The 20,167-nt window shown below is 39.5% G+C and overlaps 1 long non-coding RNA gene across 1 annotated transcript in view; it reads left to right on the plus strand.

Annotated features, from left to right (window-relative positions):
- The window catches only part of LOC141379082 (uncharacterized), a 57,519-nt gene extending 37,865 nt beyond the window's left edge, over positions 1 to 19,654 (plus strand). Inside the window, exons 2-3 of the long non-coding RNA XR_012395056.1 lie at positions 17,786 to 17,942; positions 19,223 to 19,654. This is a non-coding gene — a long non-coding RNA (uncharacterized lncRNA). The remainder of the gene's footprint in view (positions 1 to 17,785; positions 17,943 to 19,222) is intronic.
- The last annotated feature ends 513 nt before the right edge of the window (positions 19,655 to 20,167 follow it).

Here is a 20,167-nt window from a genome sequence, read left to right on the forward strand (position 1 = left end):
CACAAACACACACATGCAGATGTTTTTTTCTTTCCATTAGTAAATTTCATAACACTCTCACCAGTCCTCACTCCTTATTTGCATCTAATATCCCAGTTTGTCATGGGTGCATGAATGAAATGTTCATGAGTTAAAGTGAAAGTGCCGAACTGCAGTTAAAGTCAGTCATCCTGCTGATTTGACTTTTTTGTCAGCTCACCGGTCAGGTATACATCCATGCTAAAATATCAAGGGAAAAGTCATTATAGCTTGCGTAGAATAGACCCAGCTCCCAACCCAACTTTGAGAACAGATCAATGGTGATATAACGGCCCACCTCCAATATATATATATATATATATATATATATATATATATATTAGGGATGTAACGGTATCAGAATTTCACGGTACGGTAATACCTCGGTATGAATGTCACGGTACGGTATTTATTGAATCATTTACAGGAAAAAACAAAACTTATGAAAATACTCCAAAAAAGTGCCAAAAGTGTCAATGACATACAAATTAGCCATCTATCTGTAAGCTTTGAAACAGGAACTTCAATTTTAATAACAAAAAATTATTAAACCATGTAAAAACAATAAAGTTTCAATTTAGTATTGTTGAAAACTCATCACATTCAACATTTAATCACACTCAGCCCATCTACCCAGATGAGAGCTCTGCTAGTCGGACTGCTCATCAAGCATCTCCCGCTGGATCTAATCTCACTATATTTATTAAACGGGATATTTCATTCATCTTGTTTTCTTTATCTAACGACATATTCCCTGACTTTGGTCATTGGAATCTATTACTTGTTCTCAGGTAACGTGTTTTGGCTGAGCGCAAAGATAAGTTAATGATTAATGTAACCACGTACATTCTGTATATTGACTGATCGCTTGCCTTTATTTCCTATAATGTATAAACTTATTGTATGTTATACTTTTATAATGGCCATTATCGATTATTAAAACTGATATTCAGCAAAAGAGAGGGTGTGTTTCGTATTTTCACTGAAATTGAAAGGAGGCAGTTGTTATCGGCTCCGTTTTGTTATAAATATCCACACAGTGAAGATGACGCTCATCTTATGCAGCACGGCGCCTCAACATTTCTGCTGTCTAAGTTGCTAATATTAAAATGAAAATAGGCAGTTCCTTAAATCATGTTTACATTTTATTGTTGATAAAGTGAAACAACGAAGCCAGGGTGATGTGAATGAAGTTATAAAGTACACTGTTCCCTTTGAAGATTTACCCGTGTCCTCGGTATAGTCTGCTTTTCCATATCAAACTGAGAAGAAGAGACTGCAGCCTTGATCAAACTTGCGAAGTCTGAACTTACATGGAGAGAATGCAGGACTGAACTGTGCGTGTTAGGCTACTTAATATTCAGGAAAAGCCCCAATCAGAGAGGCGAACGTCTGCAGCCCCGCCTCCGTTTTCAGACGTCTCCGTTTTCCATTATCCACACTTAGACATTATCCACACATTTCGAAACGCTCCGTTTTCGGCGCTCGAGAACTCCGGCGTAGTGTGGACGGTTGGCGTAACCGTAGCAAAACTTATGCGTTTTCAAACTAAAACGCACTAGTGTAAACGGGGCCTTAGAGTTTTCCAGCTCTTTTCATCCCCGCTTCTAGCAGCACACTCCATTTCCGCATTACTGGATCTGTAGCGACAACAGACCGCAAGGGATGATGGTCAAGCATGGGCTGATGGGTATTGTTGTTTTCGCTACCTCCCGTTCGCTTCATTCGCCTGAGCAAATTTTCTCAGAAGACCTATAGTTTTACCGAGTCATGCGACTTCGGTAATATCGAAAAAAATTAATATTGCGGTATGACGGTATTTACAATACCGTTACATCCCTAATATATATATATATATATATATATATATATATATATATATATATATATATATATATATATATATATATATATATATATATAAAATAGTAATAATTAGTATAATTTTGAATATATTAAAAAAGCACTATCATGTGTAATGTAAGCACTAAAACATATTAAAACGCAAAATATGCAATATATCACAGCACATATATTCAGTCAGAATCATCAATTTGTGATTTTTGCATTGCATTTAAAGCTAAACTAAACACATTAAACCTGCAATGAGTCCATCAAGAGTTCATACAGTTGGTCAGAATTATTAGCCCCCCTGTATATTTATTTACTGTATATACTGTATACCATATGTGAGTGTGTGTATGTGTATATATATATATATATATATATATATATATATATATATATATATATATATACACACACACACACCCTAATTACTCTTTGATAACTTTTTTTATCCAGGGTCGCCACAGCGGAATGAACCGCCAACTTATCCAGAACGTTTTTTACGCAGTGGATGCCCTTCCAGCCGCAACCCATCTCTGGGAACCATCCACACACACATTCATACACTACGAACAATTTAGCCTACCCAATTCACCTGTACCGCATGTCTTTGGACTGTGGGGGAAACCGGAGCACCTGGAGGAAACCCACGCGAACGCAGGGAGAACATGCAAACTCCACACAGAAAGGCCAACTGAGCTGAGGCTCGAACCAGCGACCCACCGACCTTCTTGCTGTGAGCCGACAGCACTACCTACTGCGCCACTCAATTACTAATAACTGATTTCTTTTCTCTTTGCCATGATGACAGCACATATTTGACTGGATATTTTTCAAGATATTAGTATTCAGCTTTAAGTGACAATTAAAGGCTTAACTAGGTTAATTAGGCTAAAGTAAAGTAAAGGTAATTAGGGAAGTCCTTGTACAACGATGGTTTGTTCTGTAGACAATCCAAAACAAATATTGCTTAAAGGGGCTAATAATATTGACCTTAAAATGCTTTTAAAATAATTCAAAACTGCCTTAATTCTAGCCGAAATAAAACAAATAAGACTTTCTCCAGAAGAAAAAAACATTATCAGACATACTGTAAAATCTCCAAATTGTGTTAAATATCATTTGGGAAATAATTGAAAAAGAAAATTCACAGGAGAGTAAAACCCAGCATGCATCTGTCTCGAAATATGCATCATAATCCAGCATATACACTAATAAAAAGGCATGCAAAAATAAGTCTGCTTTCATTTAGCCGGAGTGTGTTTCTGGTTTGATTCTCCCAAGGCCACTCACTCAAATATCCAAAAATAAATGTTTTCTGCGTAATTACACAGTGTGTGATGAGATGAAATGAGCATGGCTTTGTGTGATGCGTGTGAGTGTGTGTGTTTGTGTTTTGAGGGCGAGGAAAGTGATCAAATTTGTGGGATCATATGATTAAAACATGATGGTCCGTCGGGTTTGCACTTGTTATTTTGCACGGAGCCCTAAAAATAAAGAGCCGAAATAGAAAACTGCTTTAAGGCTTTTTGAAAACAATATGCTCAGATCTCCTTTCATTTTCGTTCTTTCTGCAGGCATATTCCTAATGCGTTTAATTTTACAGATTTGGTGAGTCAGTCGGATAACAATGTCAGCCACATTTTTAGGAGATGTAATAACGTGTTTGCATGCTTTATTCGAATAGCTAAAAACTAATCCAAAAGAAGGAACCGTTGTCATTAATTGAGTTTATTATTATTATTATGGTCATTTATTTAGCGGGTTGGATTGTAGCGAGACAAATGGTTTGTTAGATAAACAGGAGCTAGATTATTTAAAGCTTAATAGTTAAGAAGCAATATTTTATAATCAAAACAGAACTTAACAGTTAGTCAGTGTAAGGAGGATAAAATTGGGGTGATCTGATCATATTTTCTAGACCTGGTAAAAACTCTGGCAGCTGCATTTTGTACTGGCTAAAGTTTGTTAATAGAGGATGCTGGGCAGCCAGCAAACAGAGCATTACAGTAATCCAGCCTAGAGGTCATAAAAGCATGGCCTAGCTTTTCTGCATGTGATATGGATAGCTTACTACGTAACTTAGCGATATTTGTCAGATGAGAGAGGGCAGTTTTTGTGACATGGGAGATATGAATTTCAAGTTGTCTAATATGACACCCAGATTTTTTACAGCAGAGCTAACGCTAACTTTGTATCGCTCTAATTGTAGGTTGAGTTGTGAGATCTGCTGGGTACAGGATTTAGGCCCAATAAGTAATAATTCTGTCTTATCTGAGTTTAAGACACAGGTTAGATGACTGGCTGGAGTTCAGACGTCCACATACGCTGCATTGCATGTCAGAGTGTGTGTGTGTGTGGTCATGTGATGTGCATTTTCAGCGTTATAGTGTGGACGGAGAGTTGTTCAGAAGCGCTGGGGGGGAAACGCTAGTGTGGACGCGGATCATTTTCTTTCTAAAACACCATTTTAAGTGTGGTTTATTTATAAACTAATTTCGGGAGGATCACGTGCTTATGATCAACACGGCTGGCTCCTTATTAGCTCTGTAATCTGCCCTGTTAGATGATTTCGAGTTTTTCACTCCAGTTATCTTCGTCTTGAAGCTTTCCACCCCTACTTTCTCCCCCTTTTCTGATAGGGCGACACGGTGGACCAATGGCTAGCACTGTTGCCTCACAGCAAGAACCCCGCTGGTCCAATCTTCTATCGGGCTGGTTGGTGTTTCTGTGCGGAGTTTACCTGTTCTCCCCGTATTCGCGTGGGTTTCCCCCAGGTCCAAAAACATAAACCATAGCCAATCGACTAAACCAAAATATCACCTAAGACAACTTTACACTTCTCACACGGCGACAAGCAGGGACCTACCTCAGCTCGAACTCCCCTCTCGCCCTTCTAATGGGAGGGAGCCCTGGGCTCGAGGATATTACAAGCTCAGGGCTCTCTCCCAGGACAGCATGCCAAAGAACTCTTGAAAACTAATATGTGTAAACAGGGCCTCAGTGATTTTCTTGAAGATCCAAGTGTGTGTTTGTGTATGTGTGTACGTGTTTTTGTGACATATCAGGACACAAATCTGTATAATGACATGGGTATGACACAGGTATTACAAAATGGAGGTGAAATATGAGGACATTGGTGACGCCCTCGTTTCTCAAAATGCTTATAAATCCTACAGAATGAGTTTAATCAGAGAGTAAATGGTTATGTGATGGTTGGGTTTAGGGGTGGGGTGGGGTGGGGTGAGGGCAATATAATATACGGTTTGGACAGCATAAAATAAATGGAAACCTATGTAATGTCCCCACTTTTCACAAAAACAAACGTGTGTGTGTGTGTGTGTGTGTGTGTGTGTGTGTGTGTGTGATGTAGATTTACTCTCTATTAAAGGCAGTTAAAGACGTCTCTTGACCTGTGATCTTTACTTCAAAGGTGTGAAGAGTGTGTGAGAGCCATTCAGCTCTGTAATTACACTTAAACACAGAAGCTGAAGAGAGACCAGATAACATCTGACCTCAGTCAACCCCTCACACACACACACACACACACACACACTGGGCTCTCTCAATAGGATGTAATCAAATTATAAAAAACATCTGGTTAAATTAAAATTAGGGAAAGTTAGAAATGGAGAGAGAAACCCTTTTTATTTACAGTAATACACTTTCAGGAATTATTAAAATGAAAATACTATCTATCTATATATCAATCTAATATTACTGTTTTTGTCCTAAGTAAACCATAAAACTAAGGGCGTCCTCACACTATGTATAGTTGTCTTGAACCAGGCAGAAGTACGCTTGTCCCCCCTCTCGTCTACCCCGACGGCCGTCACTCACATTACATTCAGGCCAGGGCACGCTTGCATTATCGATGATGCGCTGTTCAGTAGAGAAGCGCTCTCGCTCAGCACAGTGGCGATTTCTTTAGTTATATTGTTTGTCATTTGATATGCAGACAGGCATTCAAATATTTCATCAGATCAGCCACTTGTGACGCTCATAAACAATCAAAGTTCTCACGCTGCAGGAATTAGGAGGTTTTCTGAAGGTGCAGCTGTCATGCAGTAAGGGGTTTGCGTCTTTAATAAATTTTGACAGTTTGCGTTCATTCAACAGTAAGAACGATTAATTAATCCATATGAAACAATACCTTAAAAGTCACGTCTCGTCTTCAGTTTCTGAGCCCAAGTGAATTGAGCTCTGGCACACCTCTTCCAACCGGGCCAAGGCCGGCCAACAGAACCATGCCTGAGCCCAATTCAGAGCACTTACACTTCTCAAACTATCCGGGAAACAGGCCTGGGCATGGTTTGGATAGCATAGTGTGAGTGCACCCTAACTGACAATACAATATTTGTCATTTTCAACTAATTCGTACATTGAATTTGAAGTTCAACTTTGAAACCCCACCTTTTTTTTAACGATGTATAAAAAAACTACAGTTGAAGTAAGAATTATTGCCCCCCCTTGAATTTTTTTTAAATAATTCCCAAATGATGTTTAACAGAGCGAGGAAATTTTCACAGTATGACTGATAATATTTTATCTTCTGGAAAAAAGTCTTATTTGTTTTATTTCGGCTAGAATAAAAGCAGTTTTAAATTTTTTAAACACCATTTTAAGGACAAAATTATTAGCCCCTGTAAGCTATATTTTTACTCGACTATCTACAGAACAAACTATTATTATACAATAACTTGCCTAATTACCCTAGTTTTTCCTTTTTAATTACCTAATTAACCTAGTTAAGCCTTTTAATGTCACTTTAAGCTGTATAGAAGTGTCTTGAAAAAATATCTAGAAAAATATTTTTAACTGTCATCATGGCAAAGATTAAATAAATCAATTATTAGAGATGAGTTATTAAAACTATTATGTTTAGAAATGTGGTGAAGAAATCTTCCTTCCATTAAACAGAAATTGGGAAGAAAAAAAAAATAAACAGGAGGCCTAATAATTCTAAACTTCAACTGTATCTAAATTGCTAATAATAATAATTCAGATAATAATTCAAACTTTGCTTTTGAAATTGGTTTAAGTCATACTTAGCTGACTGTTACCAGTTTGTGAATATTAATGGGCAGCTTTCACAAGTCAGCCCAGTAAAGTATGGGGTGCCTCAAGGATCAGTTTTAGGCCCTATGCTGCTTACAATTTACATGCTACCTCTGGGAGAAATTATTAGAAGACATGAAATCAGCTTTCACTGCTATGCAGATGATGCTCAATTATATATTTCAACTAAACCTGATGAGACGTCTGAACTGTCTAAACTAACTGAGTGTATTAAAGATGTTAAAGACTGGATGACCAACAATTTCCTTCTCTTAAACTCCGACAAAACAAAATAATTATTTATTGGGCCTAAATCCTGTACACAGCAGATCTCACAACTCAACCTTCAATTAGAGGGATACAAAGTTAGCGTTAGCTCTGCTATAAAAGATATGGGTGTTACATTCAACCTCAGCAACTTAGCATTTGAAAATCATATCTCCCATGCCACAAAACCCACCTTCTTACATCCGAGAAATATCAGATGTAATGATGTTATGATGCAGGTGCAGAAAAGCTAGGCCATGCTTTTATGACCTCTAGGCTGGATTACTGTAATGCTCTGTTTGCTGGCTGCCCAGCATCCTCTATTAACAAACTTCAGCCAGTACAAAATGCAGCAGCCAGAGTTCTTACCAGGTCTACAAATATGATCAGATAACCCCAATTTTATCCTCCTTACACTGACTGCCTGTTAAGTTCGGTATTGATTATGAAATATTGCTTCTTAAAATTTTAAGCACCACGGTGGCTCAGTATTTAGTACTGTCACCTCACAGCAAGAAGGTTGCTGGTTCGATCCCGATTGGGCTCATTGGCAGGCCTGAATAGGCTAATCGAGAGGACCGGGAGAATTCCCGGTGGGCCGGTCCGTTTTTTGGCCACGAAGGCCGGTGTCCCTAACTTCAGACTCTGCTGCTCTCAGCAGTCGCACTTTTTAAATTTATTTATTATTTGACCACAGCCTCATTCTTTTTCTCTATTTTCTCACAGCCTCGTGAGCAAGATGCAGCCTGCAGGTTAATGTAACTGAGATGAGTATTTACACTGAGAAAAGCTGTTGTGTAGAGGTCTGCGCGGGACTAAATTTTGAATCCCGCTCCCGCCCGCACCCGCCAGGTTTTAGCCCAAACTCGACCACTCCCGCTTATATTAAGCATTTGTTGTCCCGCTTCCCGCCCCGCCCCCTCCCCCCGTGCCCAATCCCGCTAAAGAGCGGGGGGAGAACAAAACCAAAAATCACCCAACTATGTGGTCCAGACAGCCTATAACAGGCTGTCTATATAAACACACACACACACATAAGCACCAAGCATACACACAGGCAAAGCTCTCTCTCTCTCTCATTCGCGCGCGCGTGCACACTAACACACACACACACACACACACACACACACACCCACACATACACACACACACACACACACACACACACACACACACACACACACACACACACATAAGCACACACACAGGCAAAGCTCTCTCTCTTATTCGCGCGCGCACGCGTGCACACACACACACACACACACACACACACACCTCTCATTCGCGCGTGCGCACATATACACACACAGCAACACACAAGCTAAACACAGCATTGCGCTATTTCCTTTACACACATACATACGCGTGCTCGCTTAGGGGTCGGGAGCGATATTGCTAGACAGCCCGCTCCCGTCCCAAATTAAACCCGTTACCGACCACTCCCGCGATTTATTCGAAATTTTAATGCAGACCTCTACTGTTGTGGTCCAGTGGTCAGCACGTTGCGTTACGATGACGCCGACCCGGGTTGAACCTTATATGAGAATGTTTTTTTTTTTTTTTTTTTTTATTGTTAAGACATATAACACTGTTAGGGTTGTTGAACATTTGAAGTTCTAAAGCAGCTGTTTTCTTGAAAAAGACGTGATAGTGCCATTAGAAACTGATTTGGAAATGACCTTATTTTAATATAGTCAGTCATGAACTGAGTTGGCCTGGTCTGAGGCTTGAAACTCCAGGGCTGAAAAGGAGTCCCACTCTGGCCCTGCCCATTGGCATTTCTGTGTGGAGTTTGCATGTTCTCCCTGTGATGGCATGGGTTTCCTCTGGGTGCTCCGGTTTCCAAACACTATAGTTGAACTAGGTAAACTAAATTGTCTGTAGCGTTTGAGTGTGCGTGTATGAATGAGTATGTACTGTATGGGTGTTTCCCAGCACTGGGTTGCAGCAGGTATTCTGCTGTGGTGATTCCTGATGAAGGAAGAGACTAAGCTGAAGGAAAATGAATAAATGAATGAAAATGTTGGTATTTTGGGTGAGTAAATGTAGTCGGACTCAAACTGGGCAGAAGAAACTTAGTTAAAAGTTACACTGTTCTGACTGGTCTTTTATACACACACACACACACACACAGACACACACACACACAGACACACAGACACACACACACACACACACACACACACACACACACACACACACACACACACACACACACACACACACACACACACACACACACACACACACACACAGTTCAATGTTAAGATGATGTCAATATGAAAACAGTGTTTTGCTGGTGAATCTGGTGCTACAGTATACGTTTATGTTTCCACTTTTCCTGTTGTCATTTCCCTCATAGTTTTCCCCCTGGTCTGGACAAATATTTTTCACAATCTCTGACAGCTACAAAAGCCTTTTCAGTGTTTCTAACCTGCTAACACACACACACACACACACACGAGCCGCAACACTGCAGTTCTGTTGGAGAGCTTTAGGCTGTTTGTTTTTTTCTGAGGTGATGAACTGCTGCATTACTGCTGAAACCCACATGAGAAGCATTCCAGAGCCTGTGTGTACTGACAGAACACACACAACACTGTTGAGCACACTATCAATGAGCTCATTCAGGCGCACACACACACACACACAAATGTAGACGCACGACTCTCTCACACACGAATGCAGGCATACGCCACCCACTCTTACTCTATTACATATTACACACACACACACAGAGAGAGAGAGATGGAGAAACACACACACGCAGACACACGCCACTTAAACACACGCGTACAGACACAACAGGTCACAGGCATACACACAAAACACAACACACTTACAAGCAACACAAACACCACTCACACAAACACACATTGACAAACACACAGATGTAGACACACCACTCTTACATGCAGACACACGCCACTCTCTCTCACACACACAAAAAATCGGACGGATGGATGGATGGATGGATGGACAGGCAGACGGATAGATAGAGAGATGGACGGACGAACGGAAGGACTGACAGACAGACAGATAAACAGACAGACGGACGGACGGACGGACGGACGGACAGACAGACAGACAGACAGACAGACAGACAGACAGACAGACAGATAGATAGATAGATAGATAGATAGATAGATAGATAGATAGATAGATAGATAGATAGATAGATAGATAGATAGATAGATAGAGGGACGGACGGACAGACACAGACAGACAGATAGATAGAGAGATGGACGGACGGATGGATGGATGGATAGACAGAGACAGACAGACAGACAGACAGATAGACAGATAGATAGATAGATAGATAGATAGATAGATAGATAGATAGATAGATAGATAGATAGATAGATAGATAGATAGATAGATAGATAGATAGATAGATAGATAGATAGATAGATGGACGGTCGGATGGATGGATGGATAGATGGACAGAGACAGACAGACAGACAGACAGACAGATAGACGGACGGAGGGACGGACGGATAGATAGATAGATAGATAGATAGATAGATAGATAGATAGATAGATAGATAGATAGATAGATAGATAGATAGACGGACGGACGGACAGACACAGACACAGACGGATTGATAGAGAGATGGACGGTCGGATGGATGGATGGATAGATGGACAGAGACAGACAGACAGACAGACAGACAGACAGATAGACGGACGGACGGACGGACGGACGGACGGACGGACGGACAGATAGATAGATAGATAGATAGATAGATAGATAGATAGATAGATAGATAGATAGATAGATAGATAGATAGATAGATAGATAGATAGATAGATAGATAGATAGATAGATAGAGGGACGGACGGACAGACACAGACAGACAGATAGATAGAGAGATGGACGGACGGACGGATGGATGGATGGATAGACAGAGACAGACAGACAGACAGACAGACAGACAGACAGACAGACAGACAGATAGATAGATAGATAGATAGATAGATAGATAGATAGATAGACGGACGGACGGACAGACAGACACAGACAGACGGATTGATAGAGAGATGGACGGTCGGATGGATGGATGGATAGATGGACAGAGACAGACAGACAGATAGACAGATAGATAGATAGATAGATAGATAGATAGATAGATAGATAGATAGATAGATAGATAGATAGATAGATAGATAGATAGATAGATAGATAGATAGATAGATAGATTTCACACAGGTGTAGTTTAGTCTCGTATGGAGTTGTGAGTGTAATGAGAGAAAGCCTCATCCTGACGTGTTTATGACTGTGTTTTGTGATGTGATAGTGCAGAGGAATAAAGGAGACACACGGACAGAACACCTTAGCATCTGACGCTCGGGTCCCTCGAGTCCATCAGTGTAAAACGTTCAGTACAGGAGAGCTTCCCATGTCCTCATTCCCACACTATATAATGCACAGCGTCAAATGCTGCTCTGATGCTTTGTTTCAGGCCATTCTGCTCTCATAATTACATGTTACACGAGCACACACACACACACACACACACACACATAAACACACACACATATAGACATGCAGAACAATTTATTCATCACGGGTCACCACAGCGGAATGAACCACCAACAATTGCAGCATATGTTTTACACAGCCCTTCCAGCTGCAACCCAGTACTGAGAAACACCCATACACACTCACATTCACACACACTCATACACTACGGCCAATTCAATTAATTCAGCTCCACTATAGCGCATGTGTTTGGACTGTGGGGGAAACCGGAGCACCCGGAGGAAACCCACACCAACATGAGAAGAACATGCAAACTCCACACTGGAAGGCCCAATGACCCAGCCGGTACTCAAACCAGCGATCTTCTTTTTGTGAGGCGACAGTGCTAACCACTGCACCATTGTGCCACCCAGAAATACCATATATATTTATATATATTACACATTTTTATACATTTTTATTTATATATATTTGCACGTTATTTATATTTATATTAAACAGAATGAATATTGTGTCTGACTCCATCATGAGCTTGGAGGACTGCATCCATACATCTCTGACATGACTCAAATCACTGATTAATAAAGTCATCTGGAATGGCAATGAATGGAATTCAATGCCTCCTCATCCATCTTACCTCAGACATGCTCAATAATGTTCATGTCTGCTGACTGGGCTGGCCAATCCTGGAGCACCAAGACAGTCAAAAGCTTACATACATTTTCTTGGTATTTTTTAAGCTTTGCTTTTAAACTGTATAATGTATATAGTGTTTGGGGTATCCTTCCACAAGCTTCTCACAATAGTTTGCTGGAATTTTGGCCCATTGCTCCAGACAGAATTGGTGTAACAGAGTCAGATTTGTAGGCTGTCTTGCTTGCACAAGCTTTTTAAACTCTGCCCACAAATTTTCTATAGGATTGAGGTCAGGGTTTTGTGATGGCCACTACAAAACATTCACTCTGTTGTTCTTAAAGCCAATTTAAACTAATCTGGCAGTATGCTTAGGGTCATGGTCTGTTTGGAAGACCCATTTGTGGCCAAGCTTTAATTTCCTGGCTGATGTCTTGAGATGTTGCTTCAGTATTTCTCCATAATGTTCTTTCTTCATGATGCCATCTATGCTGTGAAGTGGACCAGTCCCTCCTGCAGCAAAACAGCCCCACAACATGATGCTGCCGTCCCCATACTTCACAGTTGGGATGGTGTTTCTAGGCTTGTAAGATTTCCCCTTTGTCCTCCAAATGTAACACTGGTCATTATGGCCAAATAGTTCAATCTTACTTCCATCAGACCACAGGATGCAGGATACAGTTGTGCCTCCAATTAACTCAAATGTTGTCAATTAGCCAATCAGAAACTTCCAAAACCTTAATACCATCATCTGAGCTTTTTCAGAGGCAGAATAATCTTATTGTATGTAAACTTGACTTTCAAGAAGAGTTATAACAATTTCTCAAAAATATCTCATAATTCTGCTATTAGGCATAACAGAAACACATTTGATAATCCTAAGTTACCTAAAAAGTTTAGTCACATTAACATCTGACTTTTTTTAAACAGTTATATGCCTTTTTATACAGTGTATGTAAACTTTTGGTTTCAACTGTATGTATATATAAACACGTACAGCATATCAAGACATATTAATTAATGAATTAGGATTTATTAAAAGGGCTAAATCAACTCCCACATCCAATCAATCAAAAAAACTTTTAAATGATGTGTGGATGTAGGGAAATAGTATACATACAAATATATAGACAAAACTAAAAGTGGGGGAGAAGATTACAAGACAATAAGAGCTCTGAAAAAACAGAGAGAGGAGAAAGACAAAGGCTGAGGGAGAAAGAGAAGGTGAAGATCAGAGAGAGTTAGGCCCCGTTTACACTAGTGCATTTTCTTTTTAAAACGCATACGTTTTGCTACGGTTACGCCATCCGTCCACACTACGCCGCAGTTTTCGAGCGCCGAAAATGGAGCGTTTTGGAAACGCTGGAGAGGCTGTTTACATTCTAAATTGCTGCTGCTCCATCTCAGTGTGGATTGGGGAAAACTGAGACATCTGAAAACGGAGGCGGGGCTGCCGACATTCGCCTTTATGATTGGGGATTTTCCTCAATATTAAGTAGCCTAACACACACAGTTCAGTCCTCTATCTTCTTCTTGTAAGTTCAGACTTCGCAAGTTTGATCAAAGCTGCAGTCTCCCCCTCCCATACCTGTCAACATTGGGAGGTGAAAATAAGGAATATGCCCACCAAAATAAGGGATTCCCCCATTTTAATGCTCATTTAAGACGAAATTAGTTGTGTTTGGGAAAAAAAACCCACCAAGATCGACATGTTTATATGTTATTATTATGAATTATGTTTTACATATCTGTTCAAACACCCACCCAAAAGCCAGACTTTCTCTCCGCTTCAAATCGCGAGTACAGAATCTGTTTGGGAAAAAGCATCTGTTTATCACTATGGAGCACGTCAGCTGACTGTCACGCACCATTATATCACTGTTTTGAGGATTGTATAGGACGGGCGAAGGCACCTGTAATCTAAAGGAAATGGAATCGTGCCGTTTTTAATATTTATTTATAAGTGTTTTCATCCCTAAACAAAGCGAAAGCACAGAAGACTCACGTTTTGGAGCATAGGGCGACCCCTGGTGGTTCGGTGGTATGGGTTGCGTATAGGGAGACTCGGCTGTTTAGAGAAAGACTGAAAATACGGGAGAAATACGGGAAAATATTTTTACGGGATGATAGCGGGATAGAACAGTAAAATACAGGAGAATCCCAGGAAGAACGGGAGGGTTGACAGGTATGCCCCTTCTTCAGTTTGATATGGAAAAGACTGAGGACATGGGTAAATCTTCAAAGGGAACAGTGTACTTTATAACTTCATTCACATCACCCTGGCAACGTTGTTTCACTTTCTCAACAAAATGAAAACAAGATTTAAGGAACTGCCTATTTTCATTTTGATATTAGCAACTTAATAACAGACAGCAGAAATGTTGAGGCGTTGTGCTGCACATATGAGCGTCATCTTCACTGTGTGGATATTAATAACAAAACGGAGCCTATAACAACTGCCTCCTTTCAATTTCAGTGAAAATATGAAACATACTCTCTCTCTTGCTGAATATCAGTTTTAATAATCAATAATGGCCATAATAAAAGTATAACATACAATAAGTTTATACATTTTAGGAAATAAAGGCAAGCGATCAGTCAATATACAGAATAGGCTACGTGGTTACATTAACTTTGCGCTCAGCCAAAACACGTTACCTGAGAACAAGTAATAGATTCCAATGACCAAAGTCGGGGAATATGTCGTTAGATATAGACAACAAGATAAATGAAATATCACGTTTAATAAATATAGTGAGATGAGATCCAGCGGGAGATGCTTGATGAGCAGTCCGACGAGCAGAGCTCTCATCTGTGTAGATGAGAGGCTTGCCCGAAAGTGTGTGTGTGGTCACGTGATGTGCGTTTTCAGCGTTAAGGTGTAGACGGAGAGCTGTTCAGAAGCGCTGGGTGAAACGCTAGTGTGGACGTGAATTGTTTTCATTCTAAAACGCCATTTTAAAACTAAAACGAACTAGTGTAAACGGGGCCTTAAGCTCATTGACTCATGTTTTTATACACAAAAACTCAGCAGGGGATATTTTCAGTGTGTGTGTGTGTGTGTAAGACTGGCCTCGAACAGGTCCTGTGCTCATTGTTCAGAGTGAAGAGGCCAGCAGGAGGGATCAGGCTCCGGGACAGACGTCTGGGCCTAGGGGACGTCAGTCGAGGCCCCGTAACCTGCAGAGAGAAAGAATCTGTTTATACTGTTATTTTAACCTTTATTGTTGCTGTTTATATTATATTTTATTTTCTGCTATGTATATTTTGGCAATGTGTACTCATGTACAGTTGAAGTTATTGAATTATCAGCCCTTCTGAATTATTTGCCCCCCTGTATATTTTTTTTCAAGCGGCAACCTCCCGCTCTCCCTCAGGAAGCCAATACGGAAGTAACTAAAACTGCAATTCATGGGAAATTCCGCTAGTCCTGGCCGCTCCTGGCTCCAAAATAGAGCAAATTTCAATTGAGCCCACTGTTAGAATGGCCAACTTTACAGCAGAAAAAAGGTGTTTACAGCCAGGTACAAAAAAAGATTTTGGTTAATACAGCTAATATCACCCTTCATGACAACTGTGAGGGGGTGAATTTTTTTATAACTCATCCGTTTCCTTTATATTAAGTTATATTAAGTTTGCATAATTAAGGGAGTGGCCACTTGAGTGACAGCTAGGTCTCGTTGGTCGCCATCACGTCACCTCAGCTGAATCCTGCAGATTAGCCACTGAACTCTGCATATTTATCGTATTTCTGTGTTGTTTTATGTGGCTTTACACAGTCAACTGCCTTTTGGACTTGTTTCCTACAATTATTAGATGGCATGGCATGCTGAGGGCACTTAATTGTGCTCACAAACCATTCACGTGGCCTCCGTTTCCCATGTGAGTAAAGTTATATACTTATATACCATCTCTATACATGTATTTGTTTTATTTAAGATCATTTATCGTTTATATTTATATTTAGAGCTGTAGTGCACTCCAGAATCTGTCAGATTGATTAGCTGTAGGCTCTAGAACCGTCATCTGAAGCGTTGTCATACAGTGTTATGCTGGATTTCATCAATAGTCTTACATTAACTAACACAGACTATATCTGAAGGTGTTTGGAAGTAATTCGCGGTTTCCTCCTGTTGAAAAACAATGTTTAGTGGCTCAATGTATTACCGCAGTGTTTTTAAAAGTCTAAACACTTTATTGATATAGTATACAATCAAGCACAAGTGGTCAGAACACAAACGAGTCACAGGTGATAAAGTATTAAGCGTTTCTCGCAAAGTAAAGTGTGTCTGAGCCAGGTCCAAGCTAAATGCCAGCAGGTGTCTGTAGCTCCGCTCACTCTCCGCCTCTTTGCCCTTGTTTGGTATCCCGCCGTGGGTGTGATGCCGTGTGAACAAAATGTTGACGGTTGGCCGCGCCTACTTGTGGCTTCTTTTGCACTCTTTAGAAACCTGTGGGTGACGTCACGGATACAACGTCCATATATTTTACAGTCTATGATTTTTTTTCCAATTTCTGTTTAATGGAATTAAAAACAATTCAACAAATTTCTAAACAATAATTTTAATAACTCATTTTTAATAACTGATTTATTTTATCTTTGCTATGAGGACAGCACATAATATTTGATTAGATAATCTTCAAGATACTAGTATTCAGCTTAAAGTGACAATTAAAGGCTTAACTAGGTTAATTAAGCAAGTTAGGGTAATTGGGCAAGTCATTAGCTGTTTTCATCCAAAAATGCGAATTAACCTAATGTGCAAAACTGGATTATCGCATAGACGACATGCAAATTAAGCAGCGTTTTCATCCAACGATTCAGAGAGAATAAAATCGCCACTTCCTGATTAACTGGCGCCAAATTTCAACTGTAAAAACTAAATGTACTGCGGTAGAAGAAGCTGCATGAATCTTTTCTTTATTTAATAAAAAAATTAATTTTTGCTTTGTAAAATTTTTGCTTAATAAAAAACATTAGTGCTCCATTTGGGACCACACTACGTACATATATTATGCTGTTGAGTGTGTAAGTGCATATAGTGCATGAGTGCATAGTGTATAGTGTGCCATTTGGGTTGCAGCTTACAGGCAATTGTAGCTCCGCCCTTTTCTGAATAGAGCACAGTCTCATTTGAATTTAAAGCGACAGTCACCAGAATGCCACAATTTAGGATCAAAGCCTAAAAGGGTCAGATTCAAAGAGTTAGAAAACATTATTTGTGTGGTATTTTGAGCTGAAACTTCACACACATACACACACACACACACACACACACACTCTCTAGGGACATCAGACTTATTTTACATCTTGCAAAAATGCACATATAGGTCTCCTTTAAAGCATTTGAAAGCATATAAAAATAATCACAACAGCATTACTACATTATTAGTACTAAAAGGTAAGGCACTGTTGCAACACTTAATATTACAGAAGTATGAAGAAAGGCAGTTTTAATGGCGCCTCTGTTTCCTCAGGCTGGACATTGACCGGCTGCGGTACGTGAGCGGCGTCACCTGCACATCATGACTAACACTGATCCACTTCTACTATCATATCCGTTATCCTGACAGCAGATCCACAGCCACGCGGAGCTGAGCGAGAGAGGACACCGACTGATCAAAACAAACACAGGTGTTAGATAACTAATTCATGAGTATGAGTGAAAGACTGAACACGTAAATCACAGCTTAATCTGTTAATACACTGACGCACTGGTGGAAACACACATGAAAAATACTGCAGTCATTTATATACTGTAATATTTTGATACCATAATGACATAGGAAAGTACTCATCTGTTAATCTGTGGTAATTCTATAGTTGCTATGGAGATACTAGAACTATAGAAATATAAACAAATGTCATAATACTGTACCAAAGAGCTTAGAATGACCAAGAGGCGACACTCAATAGAACGTTCCATTGCAACAGCAGTGCCCAGCAACAGCCCTGGATTCCGCCATTTTGTAGTGAAAGCGATCGGCTGTCCATTGGATCTCATTACTGTCGCGATGGCAAGCAGCTACTTTGTTTTTTATTTATTTATTTAAAAAGCGCATTAAAACTGAAAGACGACAATACAACACTTATTATCACAATCATCAGCACTTTTAATAGTTTATTTTACAGACTTATAATATGCTGTTGTTCTATTGGAATTTTCATTCCAAAATGGCCGCCGCGCCCTCTAGTGGCTGTTTACCAAATTACACTAGAGTGTCGCCTCTCGGTCATTCTAAGCTCTTTGACTGTACAAAGTGTTCTACTGAAGAAAACTTAATGCAGTAATATGTAATTTGTTGTCAGTATTAAATTATATATATAATTATATATATATATATATACAGTTGAATTCAGAATTATTAGCCCCCCTGAATTATCAGCCCCTGTTTTTTCCCCCTAATTTCTGTTTAATAGAGAAAGTATCTTTTAAACACATTTCTAATCATAATAGTTTTAATAAATCATTTCTAATAGCTGATTTAGTTTATCTTTGCCAATTTTCAAGACACTTCTTTACAGCTTAAAGTGACATTTAAAGGCTTAACTAGGTTAATTAGGTTAAGGCAGGTTAGGGTAATTAGGCAAGTTATTGTATAACGATGGTTTGTTCTGTAGACTATCGGAAAAAAAAAACACCTTAAAGGGGCTAATAATTTTGACCTTAAAAATGTAAAAAAAATAAATAATAATAATTAAATCTGCTTTTATTCTAGCCGAAATAAAACAAATAAGACTTTCTCCAGAAGAATAAATATTATCAGACATACTGTGAAAACTTCCTGATTCTGTTAAACATCATTTCGGAAATGCTTAAAACAAGAAAAACAATTCAAAGTGGGGTGAATAATTCTGACCTTAACTGTATATAGCCAAAAATGACATTTACTCACTATTTACTTTTCCTCTAGTTTTCCCAAACCTGAAACCGGAACACCCGCCGGTGACCTACTCACACCTGCAGCTTCTCCACGATTGACGTCTAGTGTTCAGCTCTGCACAAGAGGTTTGGTCAGAGGAGAAATGGTCATGCCCAACTGAGCCTGGTTTCTCTTGAGGTTTTTTTTCTTTCACTTTCGTCAATTGGTGAAGTTTGTTTCGCTGTCACCATTGGCTTGCTTGGTTTGGGACCTGTGAAGCTGCGCATTAATAGATGTGCTCTTCAGTGTTTGGACTTTCAGCAGTGGAAATTAAACCACACTGAACTGAACTGAACTGAACTTTAACTATGAAACCTGGACTGACACTGTTTACATCTACTAGAACTTCTATGTTGAGCTGCTTTGACACAATCTACACTGTAAAAGTGCTACAGAAATAAAGATGAATTGAATTAAACATGGAAGTCAATGGTTGCAGGTTTTCTTCAGAATATATTCTTTAGCATTCAATATAGGAGAAACTCAAACAGGTTTGGAAGAAGTCAAGAGTGAGTAAATGATGGCAGAGTATTCATTTTTAGGTCAACTGTCCCTAAAGGCATCACAGGTGTTTACTAATAAACGTAGTATTTTGGTGGTTACTATAGTAATTTTCCTAAGGGAGTTTCTCTCAGCCTACATAAATCTTGCTTTAAAGGTTAGGGTTACATTTCACGTAAACACGCTCAAAGTTACGTCCTTTTAGCGTTCTGTGCATGTCAGAAAATGATGACCTGCCAAACAAATCTTCGGAGAATGCTAAGATATTGCTTCAGAGACTTCAAAAATAGGTAAAAATTTCAAGAAAATTCTTCACCTGAAGAATCTGTTAAAAACAGCTCAAAGTGACAGCAACGCTAAACTTAATCAACCCATCCTTCAAATCTCAGCATTCCTGTCTAAAATGAGCGAGGTCAATAATAAAGGAATGCTTTT

The sequence above is a fragment of the Danio rerio genome, chromosome 2 (assembly GCF_049306965.1).
Source record: "Danio rerio strain Tuebingen ecotype United States chromosome 2, GRCz12tu, whole genome shotgun sequence".
Taxonomy (NCBI): Eukaryota; Metazoa; Chordata; class Actinopteri; order Cypriniformes; family Danionidae; genus Danio; species Danio rerio.